At 43.7% G+C, this 23284-nt stretch overlaps 1 protein-coding gene across 1 annotated transcript in view; it reads left to right on the forward strand.

The window, feature by feature from the left end:
- Positions 1 to 23284, forward strand: part of LOC130274526 (uncharacterized) — a 172857-nt gene that overhangs the window by 47785 nt on the left and 101788 nt on the right. The gene's annotated exons all lie outside the window — the stretch shown is intronic.

A 23284-nucleotide genomic window follows, 5' to 3' on the forward strand; every position in this document is an offset into this window, starting at 1 on the left:
GAATGGTGCTGTATATTGTGAACCCATGCAGGCTGATAATGTTTTTCTTGAAACACTTATGTTAATGTGTTCTGATGTAAAGAGTACTGTTGCCACCTCTCGCGGGACAAAAGAAAACCTGTGTGAGCTGGAAATAGAAGGTAAAAAGATGACGGTTTTGTTAGATCCAAAATGTGTAATAAGTCTGGTAAAGACCAGCTGCAGAAAGCCAGACTCCGCTATAGTGTCTATACAGGCCGGTATTTGGGGTTATAAAACAGTTAATGTGTGTATTTCTACTCCCTATGGTACCATATGTCACAAGGTTGCAATAGAGCCTACCATAGAGTATGAAGTAGTGCTGGGGAAGGATTTTCCGTTTTTTCAGCAGTTGTGGGAAGATAGTCAGGTGACTAGAGCAGGAACACCTGATAGGCTCACAACACTTGGTTTTCACCACATAGCAGGGGACAGTAACTCCGCAGAGGCTGAGGACGGGGAGTGTCAGCAGACCCTAGGTATATCTCAGGTGGGAGTGTGCCAGACCACTAGGGAAGCTGAAGAACAGTCTGTGAGTCAAGTTAAAGAGGTGACTGGAATAGAAGCTACGGAGATGGCTGTGGAAAAACCAAAACTTCAGAAGAGAGTACCGGTGGAGCTGGGGGCTGCGCTTACAGTCACAGACAGAGTCCTAAATGAAGGAGATGTGGCGTCTGGACCAGAGAGAGGTCGCAACCAGGAAGTTAGAACCGCTGGACCAGATATTGTTGCAGACCCAGGAGCCATAGTCATTTTGCCAGGCCATGGAGAGACTGTGACAAGACAAAAGAAAAGTCTGCCAAGGAGCCGAGAGACAGTTCAGAGGAACTGTTCAAGAATCACCTGGACTCGCTGGTGCCAAGAGCCATTGAAGTTGTTGCTAGGAGCAACGAACTTTCCGTCAAGGGATTACCAGTCCGACAGGAGTGTTTAGCAAGAGTCTCCAGAGTTGCCAACGTGGTGGGAGAGGAAGAGTTTCAGGTGTCGGTGGCACCTGTTGTTGATGATGACGAGGCACAAGTGACCGCAACCCTGAAAAAGGGGGAGACTTCATCTAGAGATGGAGAAGAGCTGGGTTGAGTGTCTGACAGAGGACCAGAGGATGTCTCAAGGTCTAACAGCAAGAGTGAGGAGACTGCTGTCAGTAAAAGGTCTCGGAAAAGACGAGCTGGCCTTGGAAAAAAATTGGAGCAGATCCAGAATCTGGAAGAAACCCTGCAGATGGTTTCTGTGAAGTTGATGGAGAAAGAAAAAGAGGTACATCGCTTGACAGAGGAGAAGGACAAATCACTTTCTGACTTTAAGAAAGAGCAAGAAGCAAGGCTTCAGCTGGAAAAAGTCATGGAGCATCACAAAAGGGAGTTTGTGGCTCTGCAGGATGAACTGTCCCGCTCCCAGGGTCTTGTGACCAGCAAGGAGAGTGAAGTGGAGAGTCTGGCCAAGCAGATGTCATTTCAGGAAGAAGAAGTGAGTCTTCTACATGGTGCTTATCAGGCTCTGCGGAGTGATCACAAGGCTAGGCTGGTAGCCATGGAAAAAATTGAAAAAGAGAAGAATGACATGAAGATGGAAGTTGATGCTCTTGCCAGAAATCTGGAGAGTGTCTCTAAAGCTAAGAGACAACTTGAGGAGGAAGTCAAGACGAAGAATACCCTTGCACATGCTCAATCTCCTCGTCATGACCATGACTTGCTCCGTGAGCAGTATGAGGAGGCCCTGGAACTAGTTGCAACATGAAAACAAGAATTTGCAACAGGAGAGCTCAGATCTATCTGAACAGATTGGTGAGAGTGGAAAATTTATCAATGAGTTAGAGAAGACCAAGAAACAGTTGCTGGACAGTAAGGAGATGATCTCCGCAAAGCTCAAGAGTGAGCAGCTGAAATGTGAGAAAAAGGAAGAGGACTGGGAAGTTCCAAAAGAGAGCAAAGACCAAGCTACAGTGGAATTGGCTCAAGAAAGGCTTCTGGGGCAGAAGTTACGGGATACAGGAATGCTTTCTCTGAAGCCCGGTAAAATGTCCTCTAATGCTAAAATTGAGCTGAAGCCCTGTAAGAAGTCCCCTGAAGCTAGGGCTGAGCTGAAACCTGGTGGGAAATCCTCTGAAGTGGAGACTAAGGAAAAGTCAGGCGGGAAATCCTCTGAACCTGAGCAGACCAAAAATTCTGAAGGTAATACTGAGGCAGAGAAATCTTCTGAAGCAGAGGCAGAGGTCCGGCAAGCCAGAAGAAGACAAAGGTTGGAAGCATCGGTCCTCTCGGTCCTTAATTTCAAAAACCCTGCCCACACCAGGGTGAAGAACCTGGTACTGGATAGGTGTGACTGAGAGACTTGCAATTGGTGGCTGGTAAAAGTCCGGAAGAAAAAAGTCAAGGACTTCAGAGACTGTGGGACAAAAGATGTCCAAGAGAAAGGAAAGGCAGTTGGACTCTGCCTTTTGAATACAAGTGCTCCTTCCCGGTGGTCTGAGCAGAGGGGGGGGGGGGATATGTGGCAGTGTGGCAAGGAAAGGGTGTATTTCCCTTGCTAACTCTAGAGAATGCTCCACCTGTGGCCTGATTAATGAGGTATCAGGAAGGGAAAGTGTGTTTAAAAGGAAAGGAAACAGAATAGTTGGGACTCTCCCTGGGAAACAGTATGCTGGCTGTTAGAGGGGGAGACACACGGACACTGTTTAGGTAACACGCAGAAGGCGCTGCGAGTGGTCCAAGAAGTGGTGTGAACTGTGAGTTGCAGGTTGCAGGAGTCACATGTTTGACTGGCTGAGGGAAGCTCACCAGTTGATAGACAGGGCATGCTTACATGTATAGTCAGTGACCAGACAGTCTAGGGCTTTATTTTTGTTCCTGTTTATGTTTTGTTTTACCTGCAACCTGTGGAAATAAAGCTGGCGAGGAGCCAGACTTGTATGAGGAACTGTGGTCTGCTGTGTTATTGTGAGGAACGTGTCCCGTGGCAAGTGACCAGGACGATCCCAGAGCTAATCCCCAAGACTGTTCGTCACAATATATATATATATATATTTATATATATATATATATATATATATATATATATATATATATATATATCTAAACACCTATTTTTAAACTGTTTTCCTACTGTGTGCTGTATGATGAGTCCTGAGGAAGCCGGGGTTAACCCCCTTAAATAAGTCTTAGGTGGAGGCAGCAATCACAACTGGGCACCATTTGTATATGAGTTTACCATTTTATTCATTTTTGGTATTGTGTGCTTTCTTTACAGCATTGTGCATATGCCTATATATCAGAGTTGTGTAACACAGCATTTAGCCAGATACACAGGGACCAATTGTAATTTGTAATGACATTGCTTATGTTACCACAAAATGTTACCAAAAAAAAATTTGTGGGGCAAAAGTGAAATAGAAAAATAACTTTACAACTTTTGGGGTGTTTTCTTTTTATGTAGTGCAAATTAAGGTAAAATGACATTTTATAGGTAGATACGATTATAACAATATGTATGTAGGTTTTGTATTATTTTTACTAAACTAAAGTTATTGTAAGAAACTTTTTGTAAGAAACTGAGTATGCTTAAAATTGTCCAATGCTGACTCCCATAACTCTTTTATTTTTCTGCAAACAGTGATGTATGAGGGATCATTTTGGAATACCGAAAACTGACTTTTCTTATTTTTTAACGCAGACTGTACCAGATTTGGTGAAAAAGGTGTCAGGAAACACATCTTCATAAGAATTTTGCTTTGTTTTCACCATGTAAGACAATTTTAAAGGGCTGTGGCCTCTGAAACAGGGGTGTGGCTTAAATGTGTGCCAAATTTTCTAAAGTCTACTACTACCGAAGAAAAAAAATCTTTAACTTAGGCACCTCAGATGTGGTGCAGATTGAACACAGAGTGTAAACTGCACCATATTTTGAAACAGCCTGAAACACTTAAAAATTTAGCAAGGAAAATTAAGCTTAGAAATTTTTAAAAATGTCCCCCATTGTCTTTGTATCTGAGCACCCCATTCATTTTGTATCATACTCTCAGCTTTGTCTATTATCTCCCCAGGCAAACAGGCAAAGGCAACTTTCGGTGCTGCAGATGTTTTGGACTATATCTCCCATGATGCTCTCACACCCAAAATGCTGCCAAAGCATCATGGGAGATATAGTCTAAAACATCTGACGTGTCGGAGGTTGCCTATGCCTGCTGTAGAATGTGAAGATTATTTCAATGGCACACACTAGAGCACAGGGGAGAAATGACACTATCGATGAGGACTGACATTAGAATGGTGGGTTGTATATGAGGTCTTCTCTGCAGGATCTTTAGTGGACCTACATCCTGGTTCTGTTTCAGTGCTATTGCTCTACTTACAGACTGGATGCCTCAAAGTCTGAGTTGTACTTTAGCCAACAACCTGGCACAATCCTCACTGCTGACCAAACTCTGTTCTCACAATAGCACCAATAAAAGCATTAATTGGTGCTGGTAGAGAGGACGCAAAGTGGGGAAATAATTTCTTCTGTGACTTGGGCATTGAATTGTCTTAGGGGGCAGAAAAGCAATCTGCTAATCTGCTTGGACACAAATCCAAAATTGATAGATTATTGCTACAACTACTCGTGATGTCCTGTGGCTTTATCCTGAATGTTTTACATACTACTAATTTGACTTGGAAGCCTACCTTATGGTTAGAGTTACACTGTAATGGTATTAAATAGCTTGGATACAGTGTCATACATGCAGTGGTCCCCAACCTAGTCCTCAAGACCCACCAACATTTCAAGTTATTTCAGTTACTCCATGGGAATAGAACAGAAACTTGAGGACTGGGTTAGAGACCTCTGTCATACACAATTTTTCATGGAAACTGGGGCACTTTATTTTCCAAATCGAATCTGATAGCCAATTCCACTTAATTAAACCTGAAAGATCACCTCTACTGGTAGGTGGGGCCTCCTCTGCAACATGGACATAAGCCCAAGGCCATGGTTCTATTTTTTTTTTTAGGAGGAGCAGGCTCACCAAAGTATTTCCTGGTCTGCCGGTGGGCCAGTCTAACACTGATTATAGGCAGGAAGCAGAACGGGACCTAGTAGTTTTATAGGTTTTAAGGAGAGGAAAGAGGAAAAGTTATATAGGGCCTACTGCAGTCTAAGTTAAAGTGTAATAGTGTGTTGGAGGACATCCTTGTCTGGGCAGTGGAAAATGTCACTGCTGTTAAATCATTACATTGGGATGTTGGGGAATCGAAGAATTTTTGACAGTCAGTATATTACAGACTATACGACTGTTAGAGTAACAGAAGTTTTGATTGGTGGGGGTATGGGTGCTGACACCTCCACCGACTGCTAAAACAAAGTGATGTAGCTTGACACTGTGCTCCTTTGTTTCTGTTTTGTTGAGTGTGTGGTGTACAGATTTAAAGAAAGTCTCATAATTTTTTCATTATTCATGAAAAGCTGAGGAAAGCAGATCAGAAAAGAAGAACAATGGCACTAAGCCGAGTGCTTCCACCCTTTTTGTGGGGCATCATCACCTGGATCCCTACTGGTCAGAAGTTCAGACATGTCAAAAGTTTGTAAAAAGGGGTAGGTATTCTATAAAGGAAGTATGTCAGAAGAGTTAACCTATCAATTAAGCCCAGTCAGGCAGGGAGAAGCCAGGGAGACTGACAGACATGTTAGCAGGTGCCCCAGCTATGTCTTAAATGGGTACTCCGGTGGAAAACTTTTTATTTATTTATTTTTTTATCGACTGGTGCCAGAAAGTTAAACAGATTTGTAAATTACTTCTATTAAAAAATCTTAATCCTTCCAGTACTTATTAGCTGCTGAGTAGTACAGAGGAAATTCTTTTCTTTTTGGAACACAGTGCTCTCTGCTGACATCATGACCACAGTGCTCTCTGCTGACATCTCTGGCCATTTTAGGAACTGTCCAGAGCAGCATATGTTTTCTATGGGGATTTTCTCCTACTCTGGACAGTTCTTAAAATGGACAGCTGTGTCAGCAGAGAGCTCTGTGGTCATGATGTCAGCAGAGAGCTCTGTGTTCCAAAAAGAAAATAATTTCCACTGTAGTATTCAGCAGCTAATAAGTACTGGAAGGATTAAGATTTTTTAATAGAAGTCATTTACAAATCTGTTTAACTTTCTGGCACCAGTTGATTAAAAAAAAAGTTTTCCACCAGAGTACCCCTTTAAACTATACTTTCTCTGAGACACATAGCTCAGAATATATAGTAATATAGTATAAATAATAGTGATTTATAATACTTTCACCAAGATGTTATTTGTAAGGGAATTCATACTGTCTGTAGTTCAAGCAGCATAACGCTCCCAACAAACTCCTTTTAAGGCTAACAAGGTGCTTTTTTGTGATCTCAGAAGCTGCACTTTACATCCTTGCACGGTTCATTGGAAAATAAACCTAAAATGTTATATATTATTCTATTATATTAGTAACATATGTAGCTGCTAATTTCATATATTGGCAATAGGATTCATTATTCTATAAATATGCATGGGAATATTAATAAACTTAAATACTTGCACGTTTACTTTACAATGCTTAGCTTCTGTGCCAAAAAATTAACCCTACAAATTAAATGAATAAGAGATGCAGATTGTCACAAGACACAATGACATCAAACCAACTTGCCCTCATCACTGCAAAGGCATTCATTATTACTTCTTTGGACCAGAGACCAAATTGGTGCTTTCTGCATGAGATGAGGTGCTTTTATGTATGTATACAGGTCACTGAAAGATGCAATGAATATAACGGACATAAGCAAATCACAGCTACAGTAGGACTAGATTATTCCTTACAAAATGTACTGGGCCAAGAAAATTAAAGGGGTACTCCGGCCCTAAGACATCTTATCCCGCCACCAGGACCCCGCAATCTCTCATGCAGCACCCACCTGTGTGAGCTGCAAGCACCGCTGGAGGCTCCGAGTCTGAAGCCTCACGACCACGGGGCAAGAGTATTGTGACATCACGACTCTTCCCCCGTGTGACGTCACGCCCCACCCCTCAATGCAAGTCTATGGGAGGGGGCAAGACATCTGCTTGAGAGATTGCGGAGGTCCCTAGAGGCGGGACCCGTGATCAGACATCTTATTCCCTATCATTTGGATAGGTAATAAGATGTCTTAGGGCCAGAGTACCCCTTTAAGGGGACTATAGCATATGTCTTTATTGAGGCTGGATCTCCATATTTTCTATATATAGCTCTGAATCCCTTTCTTCCTATCATAACATTGGATAACATTGGGAATAGTTATTCTAATATAGCCGGCACAGAGGATAAAAACTAGTACATGGCTGTCTTTTCTTTCCATATCCCATTCCCTTGACAAAGCTGCTTCTGCAGTGAAATATGTTGGGGGGAAATGTTATTGAATATATAGAAACCTTTTTAATCATATTAGTGGCAGGAGCATGTTGGTTAGTTTGTTGGTAGATCCGGATGTCAACACAGGGACAGATTCACCATATAGGAGCAGAGGGGATCAGGGCAGGATACTGGGTATGCCAACTCCTGCCTCCATTACACAAAGGGGATTATTTACCATACTAGCAATACAGGTTAATACCGGCTGTATCTAGGGAATGGTGGCACCAATCTAGGTGACTACATAATTTTATAATCCTGTGTATTGGGTTTTGTGTGGGTGAACAAGCTGTCAGTTTCCTTTTAAATAAATTCCTTATTGACCCACCCATCATTGTAAGGATTTATTAGCAAGTGTATTTTAAACCTACTGTTAGAAAGGACTGGGTCCTTTTGGAAAAATAGCATGCTATAAATTATAAATTCCCTTCCCGAATGACTTTTAATTCCCAACAAGCTGCAGTTATATAAGTGTTTGATTCATTGTTTCCTGTCATAGAGTTAACATTGTTAAATTATATAATTTTTAAACTGTAAAGGGACCATGACCATTACTGCCCTGAGCTCCAGATTATTTTCAGTTCAGCCCTGGAGTACCCCTTTGTCTATTTTTTAATATACTAGCAAATAAGGTTTATAGAAATAAATAATAAAGAAATAATAATAAATTTATTAGTCTATTGCATTATTGGGCTGCACTTCAACTCTGTAATATAATCCAGAATCAGAATACACAAGATAAATCTCTTTGCCCCATGTATGCCAGATGTAATCTGTCAAAGAGATGAGAATCTTTTGAGGGTGTGATGGTACCTTACATGGCACTCACCAGGAAAACAATACAAAATAAATGCAAGATGAAGATATGCCCTCACAACATGCTGGTTTGGCAACAGCATTTCTTGATATACAGTGGTCCCTCAACATACGATGGTAATCCGTTCCAAATGGACCATCGTTTGTTGAAACCATCGTATGTTGAGGGATCCGTGCAATGTAAAGTATAGGACAGTGGTCTACAACCTGCGGACCTCTAGATGTTGCAAAACTACAACACCCAGCATGCCCGGACAGCCAATGGCTGTCCGGGCATGCTGGGAGTTGTAGCTTTGCAACATATGGAGGTGAAGACCACTGGTATTGGAGGTTGTACTCACGTGTCCCCGCCGCTCCGGACCGTCACCGCTCGTCACCGCTGCCCTGGATGTCGCCCTCCATCGCTGTCGCCGCGTCCCCGGGGTGTCCCCGACGCTCCGGCAAGGCCTCTGCTTCCCCGGCATCCTCGCTCTCCATCGCCGCCATCACGTCGTTACGCACACCGCTCCTATTGGATGACGGGACGGCGTGCGCCGCAACGTGATGATGATGATGAGAGAGCGCCGACGATGCAGGGGATCCTGAAGAGGACGCGCCGGAGCCCCGAGGACAGGTAAGTGATCGTCAGCAGACCACACTATCCGGTGGCAGCTGAAGCAGTCTGCGCTGCCTCATAGGTGTTTATGCGATGGCCCCAACATACAAAAGCATATTATGTTGATGCTGCCTCCAACATGCGATGGCCTCTGAGAGGCCATCGTATGTTGAAATGATCGTATGTCGGGGCCATCGTAGGTCAAGGGGGTCACTGTGTATGCCAACTTTCCCATAGAGTTCAATTGCCAAACATATGCCAAAAATCGGCCTTATGGCATACAAATAAGTACATTAACCATGTTGAAAAGCACAGTGGGGGAGATTTATCAAAACCTGTGCAGAGGAAAAGTTGCCCAGTTGCCCATAGCAACCAATCAGATCGCTACTTTCATTTTAAAAAGGGCCTGTGCAAAATGAAAGAAGCGATCTGATTGGTTGCTATGGGCAACTGGTCAACTTTACCTCTGCACAGGTTTTGATAAATCTCCCCCAGTGTTCTTTAATTGTTGAAACAGGTGGAATCCCACAAAGAACAGTGTTCTAAGCAGTAAACTATTTACATTAAGTCAATGACAGAATATGCATCTATATAGTCATACAATTCTAGATGTCAATTACATATATCTTTAGGTAATGTTATATGGGTCTCTGAAAAGAAGCAAAGTGCAGGATCGGTGTTTCTGCTTTATTCTATGTCAGACAATCTCTCCATGTCCTGATTAATGATTTCCCTTTCAAGACAAATCTTTGTAAAGCAAAGTTGCACAGAGAAAAGTTTTTAAAGTTTTCTGAACTTTGTCTTTCTATCACCTGAGTATGTACCGGTGACCTATTTTATGTCTCTCTTGGCATTTGTACCAAAGCACTTACTGCGATAGCTAGGTTGACCTTACTAAATGATTAATATGGTGTTAGAGTCGATGACATAAATCTGTTTTTGTATATGCTATACATAGCTTCACATAAACTGGTGGGGGATACATTATTTCATGTTGGGACTGGGCAGTTTACCAGTTTAATAGCTTACTAATTTCTACAGGTTTTCTATTTCAGGGGTTTTCCAGGAAAAAACTTTTTTTTATATCAACTGGCTCCAGAAAGTTAAACAGATTTGTAAATTACTTCTATTAAAAAATCTTAATCTTTTCCATAATTATCAGCTGCTGAAGTTGAGTTGTTGTTTTCTGTCTGGCAACAGTGCTCCCTGCTGACATCTCTGCTTGTCTCGGGAACTGCACAAAGTAGAAGAGGTTTGGTATGGGGATTTGCCTTTAAACTGGGTGGTTCCCGAGAGACGTGTCATCAGAGAGCACTTAGACAGAAAATAACAACTCAACAGCTCCTAAGTACTGAAATGATTAAGATTTTTTAATAGAAGTCATTTACAAATCTGTTTAACTTTCTGGAGCCAGTTGATATGTAAAAAAAAGTTTTCCCTTTCGTCCTAACCAGCAGCACAAGTGGGGTGTTCTGCCCCTGTGAAGCTGGCAGGACGGTGGAATTTTTAATTCCGCCCAAGTAATTAAAGACTTAATTAGACCCCCATATAAGGCCTCCTCCCTTAGGCCACATTGCTTTTTTTCTGTCCTGTGCAGGACAGCAGGAGGGTGCAGGCTCTGGTTTTTTAGCAGAGCCTGCATGGATTTTTCCCTTCCCCCTCTTTTATGTGGAGAAGGGTTTGTTTTTTTCTCAGGGTTGCAGCTTGCTGCCCCTTCTTTTCTGTCAGCCTGGGCGGCGTTGTTTTAGCGCTGCCCCAGCTGAGTTTTTTTCAGACTCTGTATCTATGACCCGGGACTTCGGTCCGGGTTCGTAGATACAGTTTATTTTCTTTGTTCAGGCGGCGCTGAGCGCCGCCCTCTATGGTTCAGGGATCCTCCGATCCCTCTGCTACTCGGGCATTCCGCCCTTACCTTTCCGGCAGCGCCGCTGTCTCGCTCCGGTCCTCTGCTGTGTGCGGAGCCGCGGACCGGAAGTGCGTCATCTGACGACTTCCGGTCCGGCATCGGAGCCTTTTGGTGCAATGAGCGCTAGCTTTAACTATTATTTTAACTTAATATATTAGTTACCTGCCCCTTCCAAGGTAGGAAGGGGCTCAGAGCAAAAATGTTTTATTTCAGATCGTTTTTTAGATTTCGATCTGATTGGTGCTCTGACTTCCTGGAGGGGCGGGGCTTATTTTAAAATTGCCGCCCTCTCCCCTATTTAAGGCAGTACTGGCCTTCATTTGGCCTCTTGCTGCCTTTCTAGCTTGACTACACTTGTGTGGTTCCTGCTATTTTTAGGTTTTGTAAAAGAGCTTGTCTATTTTTCAATAGGTACTCTTTTTCCATTTGCGCTGCAATGGTAACAGTTCTGGTGTCTTTTCTAACCTATTGTTTTAATTCCAGAACTATGTCCACTCCTCCGTCGAGTGATACACATGCTGGTAGTCGCAAGTCTGCTTCAAAGAAGCTCCATCTAACTTGCGCTGACTGTGGTACTCCACTGCCTGATTCCTATGAATACAACAGGTGTCCTGGATGTCGTCCACCCGCTAATCCAGCTGAACCTACAGTCCAGGACATGTTCATCTGGATGAAGGAATTCATGGGAAATTCTATCAACGAGATCAAGAATTCCTTTGCCCCTAAGAGGTCTAGGACCGAGTCTGGTCCTCCATCTGTCGTGGAGGATTCCGTTATGTTTGTGGGCGATCAGTCGGAACAGTCAGTAGAGGAAGTGATCTCTTCGCCTCTTTTTCCTGTGGAAAAGACGCAGAGATTGCTTAGATCCATCCGATCAAGGGATCAGGATGTTGATCAAGGGGAAGCCTCTACATCCACCTCTAGAGGACCTTTGGTTTTCAAAGTGGATGATACACTTAGGAAACTGATGAAAGCCGAGTGGAAGCACCCAGACAAGCCTGCTGTTGTTACTCGGAGGTTCAAGCTGATGTTTCCTCTATCAGAAGCTGAGTCGGAATTCTGGATGCCACCGCCAAAAGTGGATATGGCTGTTAACAAGCTGTCCAAGAGGGTTCTAGTTCCTGCAGATGATGGCAGTAACCTCCAGGACCCCCATGACAGGAAAGTGGACCCCCTTCTAAGACGCAACTATTCGGCGGCCTCAGCATCTGCCTCGGTGGCTGTCGCTTCAAGTGAGGTTGTGGACTTTGTCAAAGAACGCGTACAACGCATTCAGTCTGAGATTGAAAGTAATGTTGCTAGGGAGGATATTCTGGACAGCTTCAAAACTCTACTTCTCGGGGTAGACTTCTTATGCGAATCATCCCAATAGCACCTCAAACTTGCTGCCAAGTCCATGGCGCTCTCATCCGCAAGCAGGCGCCCCATGTGGTTGCGTCCCTGGGTAGCTGATAATACCTCAAAGTTCAACCTCTGTGGGATGCCCTTTGAGCCTAATTGGCTCTTGGGTCTGAGTTAGACCGAATCATGGAGGGTTTTGCGGATAAAAAAAGGTAAATGTCTACCTGTACAGTCCTTTCGGGGCAAGGGTAGATCCAGGGGGGGGGGGGGGGGGGAAGTTCCAGGGCCCTTCCAGATCCCAGAGACGCCAGTCTACTCAAAAGCGTGGTGGAAGACCGTAAGGCCGAGCTATGACTCTCCTCTAAGGTCCACCAACGTTTCCCCTCTCCCTTTCCCTCGGGAAGTTCAGGTAGAGAAGCTATCTACCAATCCCACTCCGGTCGGTGGACGTTTAAGTTTGTTTCTGTCAACCAGGATGCAAGAAATCCAGGATCCTTGGGTTCTGGATGTCATTCAGTCGGGGTACAAAATAGATTTCATCTCCCCTCCTCCAAGGAAATTTGTTTTAATAAAGCTACTTCCTCAGCCAAAACAGGCTATTCTAGAGGACTCTGTCCTACAGTACGTGGGGAAACATGCACTAGAAGAAGTTCCCCCTGACCAAAGAGGGTCAGGGGTGTATTCCCCAATATTTCTGGTGCCGAAACCATCAGGCGACTGGCGTATGATCATAGATCTTCGCTTTTTGAACCGTTTCATAAGGAAAAGGCCGTTCAGGATGGAAACCATTCGCTCAGTAGTCAGTATCCTGGACCCTCAAGATCTCATGGTTACCATCTACTTGAAGGATGCTTACCTGCATGTTCCTATTTTTCCTGCTCACAGGAAATATTTGAGGGTTGCTGTCACCATAAACGGTATGGTAAAGCATTTCCAGTTCGCTTTTCTGCCTTTCGGCATCACTTCAGCCCCCCACACCTTTACAAAGATGGTGGCTCCAGTGGTCTCTGCTCTCAGACTAAAAGGTCTAGAGATCATTCCTTATCTAGACGACTGGCTTCTAAAAGCCGCTACTCTAGACGTTCTACAGTCTCATCTTCATCTGGCTCTAGATTTTCTCCAGCGCTTGGGCTGGCTTATAAATTGGGAGAAATCAGAAATCAACCCATCCACCTCAAGGAAGTTTCTGGGGTTTGTCCTGAACTCCTCTCAGATGACTCTATCCCTCACTTCAGAAAGAAAAGATCGAGTCATAAGAGCTGCCGAGTTTTTGATGGTCCCTCTCAAGGTTCCCATCAGAACTCTAATGAAGATGTTGGGTCATTTGTCAGCGTCTGCAGAGGTAGTCCCTTGGGCCCTATGGCACCTCCGGCCTCTCCAAGATCAAGTCTTGAAGGTCTGGAATCGCAACCCCAGAGGGTTGGACAAAAAGTGCAACCTGTCGACCGAAGTCCGTGCATCTCTCAGATGGTGGACGAATCTGACAGATGGGAAGTCCTTGATTCAACCTCAGTGGATCACTTTAACCACGGACACCTCCCTTCTGGGCTGGGGAGCCCATCTGGACGAGAATCCAGTACAGGGTACTTGGAGCCCTCAGGAGAGACTTCTCTCCTCCAACATGAGAGAACTGAGAGCAGTTCGTCTAGCTCTTCTCCATTTCGCACCCCTTATTCTAGGGAAAGCGATAAGAGTTCGGTCAGACAATACCACTGTGGTGGCTTACATCAACAGACAGGGTGGCACAAAGTCCCAAGTGCTCCTCAAGGAGACCGGACTAATTCTTTCTTGGGCAGAGCTCAATCTAACCCACCTTTCTGCAGTCCACATCAAGGGGGATCTCAACATAGTGGCAGATCGTCTAAGTCGCGGGCTTCCGGTCCAAGGGGAATGGTCCCTGAACAAAGACATCTTCAAGAAGATAACCCTAAGGTGGGGTATGCCAGAGATAGATCTCATGGCAACTCGTCTGAACGCCAAGGTGAACAAGTTTTGCTCTCTTTACAAAGAGGACAATCCAGTGGCGATAGATGCTCTGTCCATTCCATGGAGGTTCAGGCTGGCCTACATATTCCCTCCACTTTCCATGATACCAAGGGTATTGATGAAAGTCAGGCAAGACCAGACCTCAGTGATTGCCATCATACCATTCTGGCCCAAGAGGTCCTGGTTCACCCAACTCATGAGGATGAGTCAGGGGTGTTATTGGAGGCTTCCCCACGTGCAGAACCTTGTGTCTCACAACACAGGCTCCTGCCTAGATCTGAGGAGACTCAATTTGACAGCCTGGAGATTGACAGGACCCTACTAAGTAGTGGGCTTCCTGCGGAGGTCTTGAGAACTATTGCACACTCTAGAGCAGAGTCTACAAACAAGGTCTATTCTAGGTTAAAGAAAATTTTTCTTCGATGGTGTGCTACGAAAGAGATAGTAACCTCAGATCCTCCTCTTTCTGCAATTTTACGTTTCCTTCAGGATGGCCTTGACAAGGGTCTTAGCCCATCCACTTTGAGGGTTCAAGTTTCAGCGCTCTCTGCCGTTTTAGGCAGATCTTTATCACAAGAATCCCTAATCAGAAGATTCCTTAAGGGAGCTGAAAGACTTAAACCTACAGTTCTCAGACCCATTCCCAAATGGGATTTGACTATTGTTCTTAAGGGGTTATGCTCACACCCCTTTGAACCTTTGGAAGTAGTCAACTTTAGGTATTTGTCCCTTAAAGTCACCTTCTTATTGGCCATAACCTCAGCCAAAAGGATTGGCGAGCTTCAGGCCCTTTCGGCTTTCGAGCCTTATACGCTTTTTCTCCAGGATAGAGTCCTGTTGAGATTTTTGCCCACCTTTGTTCCTAAGGTCCCGACGTTCTCCAACATCAATCAAGCTATATCCCTTCCAGTTCTGTGTTCTAATCCATCCTCTCCCGAGGAAGCTGCTGACCATTCTCTGGACATTTCAAGAATCCTCAGAATTTACATCTCAAGAACTGGAGAATTTAGAAGATCAGAGCACCTTCTTGTTTCCTTTTCTGGGAAGAACAAAGGTCTTAAAGCCTCTAAACCCTCTCTGAGTAGATGGATTAAAGAGGCAATCTGGGAGGATTTTGTAGCCCAGGAGTTAGCTCCTCCTGCCTTTGTCACTGCCCATTCCACTAGGGCAGTCTCCACTTCCTTTGCAGAAAGAAAAGCTGTTCCTCTAGAACAAGTCTGCGCTGCTGCCTCCTGGAGCACGCATAATACATTTATTAGTCATTACAGGGTTAATGCCAAACGATCGGAAGAGTTGGCCTTCGGGCAATCAATCCTAAGTGCCACTCTGCCGTAGTCCCTCCCTATTTGTGTTGTTACTTGCTAAGTCCCCACTTGGGCTGCTGGTTAGGACGTAAGGGAAGCGTTAATTTTTAACGTAAATTTGTTTTCCCTTAGTCCTAACAGCAGCACACAAATTTTCCCGCCCAAATTGTTTTGTTTTACTTGTTATTAAGCAATGTGGCCTAAGGGAGGAGGCCTTATATGGGGGTCTAATTAAGTCTTTAATTACTTGGGCGGAATAAAAAATTCCACCGTCCTGCCAGCTTCACAGGGGCAGAACACCCCACTTGTGCTGCTGTTAGGACTAAGGGAAAACAAATTTACGTAAAAAATTAACGCTTTTCCTGGATAACCCCTTTAATTATGTTAAAATAAAAAATAATCATTAGAATAATACCAGGGTAATAGAAACAAAAAACAACAAAAAAACAGCAAAAAGGCATGCTTCATTTGTGTGACAATGTATTTGTCTGCTGTATTTGCTACTAAGAGCTACAGGCACGGTTAGTAGACTTGTGCACTAGAAAAATTTTCGTTTCGTTTCTTTTTTTCGTTTTGGAAAATTTTTTCGGTTCGATAATCTTTTCAGTTTGATTTTTCGGATACATTCGGTATTCGGGTGTTCGGTCTGATTTTTCGGATACATTCGGTATTCGGGTACATTCAGTAAATCTTTTTATTCTTTTTTTGGACTTTAGCAATCCTAAAAAATTATGGAGATACCTTTTTTTTTAATAAAAATTTTGTAGGGTACCATAAAAAAATTATAATAAAAAAGATACAGTAGTGATGGAAAAAATTGTATGTAACGAAATGTATCTTTTTTATTCTGAAATGTTTATAAATTTTTAAACAGGGATCAATTTATGTGAGCTGGTAAAGCACTAAAAATGTAGCCGACAATAATAAAAATGTAGTGTGTGCATGTTTTTCCCTTTTTTTTTTTTTACATTTTTTAGGTAGTACTACTTCTCCCAGCATGGAACACACTGTTCCATGATGGGAGTAGTAGTTACCTATACTAATTGACAGATCACCAGGGTCCCTTGCGATCCTCTTGTATAATGTATAGATGCAGCGGCCGCTCTTCTATGGTCCCCTGCACTCACATATATATATACACATATTCACATTTCCCGCAGAGCTGTGATTGGCCAGATGGTTCCAGCCAATCACAGAAAGAGAAATATGTGTATATATAAATATGTGTATATATACACCGTGCAGGGGACCATAGGAGAGCCGCCGCCGCATCCATACATTATAGCATCACAGCGGATGTCAGGAGTGATACCCGCAGTGATCTTTCCTTTACTACAAGTACTACTACTCCCAACATGGAGTACACTCTGCTCCATGCTGGGAGCTGTAGTATCTGCATTAATAGACAGATCGCATCGGGTGTCAGAAATTACACTCGCTGCGATATGTCTATTAATGCAGGTACTACAGCTCCCAGCATGGAGCAGAGTGTGCTCCATGTTGGGAGTATTAGTACCTGCAGTAAGGGACAGATCCCAGCAGATGTCACTCCTCCTGACGCCCACTGCGATCGTCCTTATGTGAATGTTTGGATCAGCTGTTCTCAGGGCTACAGAGCCGGGAGAACAGCTGATGCTGAGCCATAGATATACATCGTATATCTACTGCCCAGCAAGAACTTACAGTGAGCCTGCAATGTGTATACAGTATACACATTGCTGGCTCACTTAACCCCTTGCTGAGCTGGGCGCTATGCGCAAGCCCAGCAAGGAAAGAGTTAACTTACACTGCTGGACAGTGTAGGTTAACCCTTTGGGCGGTATACACTATATACAGCTATCTATGGATAGCTGTATATAGTGTATACAGAAGACGATGTCCGCTTACTTCCCTCGAGTACCGGGCAGGTCCGTGTAGCTCCTCCCCCTAGTGAGGACGTCATTAGGGGCGGAGCTACAGAAGGGAACTAGGCTAGTTAATCTGAAGCTCTGTTCACATTGTTTGTTTTGTATAATGTGAGCAGACCCTTCTGGCAGTGTCTACCCAGACAGGGAGACTCCAGCTGTTGCTAAACTACAACTCCCAGCTTGCCCAGACAGCCAAAGGCTGTCTGGGCATGCTGGGAGTTGTAGTTTTGCACCAATTGGTGGCTCCCTGTTTGGGTAGACATTGCATCATGGGTGCTCTACCCAGCTGACAGCGCCAAAAATGTCATAACCAATTTTTTGTGTTTTTTTCTTCTCGTTTCAGATCTGTGTATGCAGAGGATTATTGTGGATTCGATGGATTACGGCGGATTTTTTTTTTCTTTTAATAAAATGGTTAACGAGGGCTGTGGGGGAGTGTTTTTTTAAATAAAATAATTTTTCCAATGTGTTGTTTTTTTTTATTGAATTTTCAGGCTTAGTAGTGGAAACTGTCTTACTGATGGAATCCATTACTAAAAAAACACTCCCCCACCGCCCTCGTTAACCATTTTATTAAAATAAAAAATAAAATAATCTGCCGTAATCCATCGAATCCGCAGTAATCCTCTGCATACACAGATCTGAAACAAGAAGAAAAAAACACTAAAAATTGGTTATGACAATTTTGGCGCTGTCCGCTGGGGAGAGCACCCATGATGCAATGTCTACCCAAACAGGGAGCCACCAATTGGTGCAAAACTACAACTCCCAGCATGCCCAGACAGCCTTTGGCTGTCTGGGCAAGCTGGGAGTTGTAGTTTAGCAACAGCTGGAGTCTCCCTTTCTGGGTAGACACTGCCAGAAGGGTCTGTTCACATTATACAAAACGGACAATGTGAACAGAGCTTCAGATTAACTAGCCTGGTTCCCTTCTGCCCCCTAATGACATCACTAGGGGCGGAGCTACACGGACCTGCCCGGTACTCGAGGGAAGTAAGCGGACTTCATTTTCTGTATACACTATATACAGCTATCTATAGATAGCTGTATATAGTGTATACCGCCTAAAGGGTTAACCTACACTGTCCAGCAGTGTAAGTTAACTCTTTCCTTGCTGGGCTTGCGCATAGCGCCCAGCTCAGCAAGGGGTTAAGTGAGCCAGCAATGTGTATACTGTATACACATTGCAGGCTCACTGTAAGTTCTTGCTGGGCAGTAGATATACGATGTATACCTATGGCTCTGTAGCCCTGAGAACAGCTGATCCAAACATTCACATAAGGACGATCGCAGCGGGTGTCAGGAGGAGTGACATCCGCTGGGATCTGTCCCTTACTGCAGGTACTACTACTCCCAACATGGAGTACCCTCTGCTCCATGCTGGGAGCTGTAGAACCTGCATTAATAGACATATCGCAGCGAGTGTAACTTCTGACACCCGCTGCGATCTGTCTATTAATGCAGGTACTACAGCTCCCAACATGGAACAGAGTGTACTCCATGTTGGGAGTAGTAGCACTTGTAGTAAAGGAAAGATCACTGCGGGTATCACTCCTGACACCCGCGGTGATGCTCCTGTATAACGTATGGATGCGGCGGCCGCTCTTCTATGGTCCCCTGCACGGCCATATATATACACATATTCCTATTTCTCACAGAGAGCTGTGATTGGTTGGAACCATCTGGCCAATCACAGCTCTGCGGGAAATATGAATATGTGTATATATACGTGAGTGCAGGGGACCATAGAAGAGTGGCTGCCGCATCTATACATTATACAAGAGGATCGCAACGAACCCTGGCGATCCGTCAATTAGTACAGGTAACTACTAGTCCCATCATGGAAAAGTGTGTTCCATGCTGGGAGTAGTAGTACTACCTAAAAAATTAAAAAATAAAGTGAAAAACACGCACACACTACATTTTTATTATTGTCGGCTACATTTTTAGTGCTTTACCCGCTCACATAAATTGATCCCTGTTTAAAAATTAATAAACATTTCATAATAAAAAAGATACATTTCACTAGATACAATTTTTTCCATCACTACTGTATCTTTTATATTATCTTTTTGTTATTAGAATGAATTCTTTACATTCATTTACTGATAACTAATGCATTCGTTATTTTGCTATTCGTATCATCGTGGCTATTCCGGAATTTTCAAAATATGTTTTCGTGGATTCGGATGGGTCCGAATGCCCGAAAACGGTAAAATTCGGTAAATTAGACATTCGTGCCGAACCGAATTGCACATGTCTAACGGTTAGTTATATACATTAGCTGTTAGGGTATAAAAAAAAAAACTGTATCTTTCCTGAGCTGATGGTGATGGACAAACTTTTAAAATTTCCTTTTTTTCCTGGTGTGCCATGCCACACCATGACACACCTCCTCACTTCCCAGCACTCCTTGACTGACATACCTTGACTGACATACAAAGCTCTGTACATCAGTCATGGAGGGGGTCGGACGTGAAGGAAAGTGAGGAGGCGTGCCAGTCTGTGGTACTTGAGCATCTCATCCCTACCTCCTTGACACTTGGCTGAATGTGATTTTATAGGTTTTACAACCCCCATCAGCTCAAGGAAAGGTACAATTTGCTTTTATACCCTAACAACTATCAAATGGTGTCTACAGTTCTTAGCTGCAAAAACACTTAACAGATTCCCATATCCCACATAAATTTTTTTTTTTTATATATATTACTCAGTAATCTTGATCATGTACACATCATTTTTATGTGTCTGGCACCTATATTTCTCTCACAAATACCTTCTTTCTCTTGCTGGTTTGTCATTCTGTGCTTCGGAGGAGATATATCCTCACTATGCATGACTCATCTTCCTCCCAGAGTCTGCTGTGCTGTGCTGGTTATCTTCATCCAATCACCGCAGGCTGCTCTGTAACCCTCTCCTCCCTGGACAGGAGTGAGCACAGAGGAGTGCTAGTCCTACCCTCACTTACTGTGTCCATGTCTGTGCTTCAGTTTGGACAAAGATGATGCTGCAGCTGGACGGGATCATTTCTGGATGGTATGGTGAACCCTAGTGTTTTTTTTATAAGCCATGATTTCTTTAACCTGTTAAGGACCCAGGGCGTACCTGTACGTCCTGAGTCTGCTCACGATCTATAACGCGGGGCCACGGCCGTCATAGCGGCCGGGACCCGTGGCTAATAGCGCGCGGCATTGATCGCGGTGCCGCGTGCTAATAACCCTTTAGACGCAGCGTGCAAAGTTGAACGCCGCGTCTAAAATGAAAGTGAAACCATGCCGGTTAGCTCAGGGAGCTGTTCGGGATAGCCACGGCGAAATCGCGGCATCCCGAACAGCTTACATGACATCTGGAGGATCCTTACCTGCCTCCTCCCTGTCCGATCGCCGAATGACTGCTCAGTGCCTGAGATCCAGGCATGAGCAGTCAAGCGGCAGAATCATCGATCACTGGTTTCCTATGAGAAACCAGTGATCAATGTACAAGATCAGTGTGTGCAGTGTTATAGGTCCCTATGGAAGCTATAACACTGAAAAAAAAAGTGAAAAAAGTGAATAAAGATCGTTTAACCCCTTCCCTATTAAAAGTTTTAATCAGCCCCCTTTTCCATTAAAAAAACACAGTGTAAATAAAAATAAACATATGTGGTATTGACGCGTGCGGAAATGTCTGAATTATAAAAATATATTGTTAATTAAACCGCATGGTCAATGGCGTAAGCGCAAAAAAATTCCAAAGTCCAAAATAGTGCATTTTTGGTCACTTTATATATCATGAAAAAATGAATAAAAAGTGATCAATAATTCCTATCAATGCAAAAATGATACTGCTAAAAACTTCAGATCACAGCGCAAAAAATTAGCCCTCATACCACCCCATACACGGAAAAATAAAAAAGTTATAGGTGTCAGAAGATGACAATTTTAAACGTATAAATTTTCCTGCATGTAGTTTAGATTTTTTCCAGAAGTACGACAAAATTAAACCTATATAAGTAGGGTATCATTTTAACCATATGGACATACAGAATAAAGAGAAGGTGTCATTTTTACCAAAAAATTTACTCTGTAGAAACGGAAGCCCCCAAAAGTTACAAAATGGTGTTTTTTTTTTTTTTCAATTTTGGCTCACATTGATTTTTTTTCCATTTCGCTGTGGATTTTTGGGTAAAATGACTGACGTCATTACAAAGTAGAATTGGTGGCGCAAAAAATAAGCCATCATATGAATTTTTAGGTGAAAAATTGAAAGAGTTATGATTTTTTAAAGGTAAGGAGGAAAAAAGGAAAATGCAAAAACGGAAAAACCCCGGGTCATTAAGGGGTTTAAAAAGGAAATAAAATGTATACTGTTTTGTGCCTACAGCTCCCATCCACAACTGTATTTCTATGGTTACAGACTACTGATATACTATGTGTACTCTTTTCCATCTGCTCCATACTAATTATAATTTACATTTGGAATGTTAGCAAAAAGTAGAGAATAGATGGAAGATAATATGAATGCAGAATTAGATTACACAAGCATTGTTTCTAGTGTGAGATGTCATAGAGATGCACACGTCTACACTGAAGCTGTGGATACAAAGCTCTAGGATATTTATTTACAAAAGCTATTAGATAAGTCATTTTATTTTATATGTATTTGATTAACAAAATAGCCGTTGTTACGCCGAGCGCTCCGGGTCCCCGCTCCTCCCCGGAGCGCTCGCAGCATCCTCGCATTCGCAGCGCCCCGGTCAGACCTGCTGACCGAGTGTGCTGCAATATCTCTCTCAGCCGGGAGGCGATTCGCGATGCGGGAGGCGCCCGCTCGCGATGCGCATCCCGGCTCCCGTACCTGACTCATTCCCCGTCTGTCTTGTCCCGGCGCGCGCGGCCCCGCTCCTTAGGGCGCGCGCGTGCCGGGTCTCTGCAATTTAAAGGGCCACTGCGCCACTGATTGGCGCAGCAGGCTTAATCAGTGTGTTCACCTGTGCACTCCCTACTTAAACCTCACTTCCCCTGCACTCCCTCGCCGGATCTTGTTGCCATTGTGCCAGTGAAAGCGTTTCCTAGTGTGTTCCTAGCCTGTGTTCCTGACCTCCTGCCGTTGCCCCTGACTACGATCCTTGCTGCCTGCCCTGACCTTCTGCTACGTCCGACCTTGCTCTTGTCTACTCCCTTGTACCGCGCCTATCTTCAGCAGTCAGAGAGGTTGAGCCGTTGCTGGTGGATACGACCTGGTTGCTACCGCCGCTGCAAGACCATCCTGCTTTGCGGCGGGCTCTGGTGAATACCAGTAGCAACTTAGAACCGGTCCACCAACACGGTCCACGCCAATCCCTCTCTGGCATAGAGGATCCACCTCCAGCCAGCCGAATCGTGACAGCCGTGAAGATATACTCTACCTTTATATTATATATTGTTTTTCATAGTTTAATGTATAAATGTCCCTCAGTTGCTTTGAAAAGCATTGACAGCATATGTCTTTTTTACATTCATCAGTACCTATTTATAACATTATTGTCATTTAATATAAAAATTTGAAAAGTCTAAAGTTTTGATTGGTTGAGGTCTATATGGATATAAGCAGGTGAAGCACAAGGTAGCTTTGATGGGCTCTATAAAATATAATAGAGTCTGAATGAACAAAAGAGAGCGCTGAGCCATGGAGTGAAGCATTCTGCTGTAAGCATCACCCAGCTATATCTAGAATTTAGTGGAGGTCTCAGCAATAAGATCCATTGCCACTTTAGGCACATGCTCATTTCATAGAAAGGCTAGGCCTGGCTTTTCCCTTTCATACTAATGCAAGATTAAAGGGGTAGTATGTCTCCTTGAGGAGATCACCACACTAGTGCATGGAGTCTTGTGAGTCATGCAATGTTCCATAAGAAGAAAATAGGCAAAGTACCTCTCCTCCAAAAGGAAAAAAAAAAAGTCACTGACACCTATTGGGAGTAACATCTTTTAAAATCAATGTTCAACTCATAAAGAGCCTTAAAAATTCCCAGTCATGCTTTAACTGGGTACTCCAGCCCTAATACATCTTATCTCCT

This window comes from Hyla sarda, chromosome 5 (assembly GCF_029499605.1).
Source record: "Hyla sarda isolate aHylSar1 chromosome 5, aHylSar1.hap1, whole genome shotgun sequence".
Classification (NCBI taxonomy): Eukaryota; Metazoa; Chordata; class Amphibia; order Anura; family Hylidae; genus Hyla; species Hyla sarda.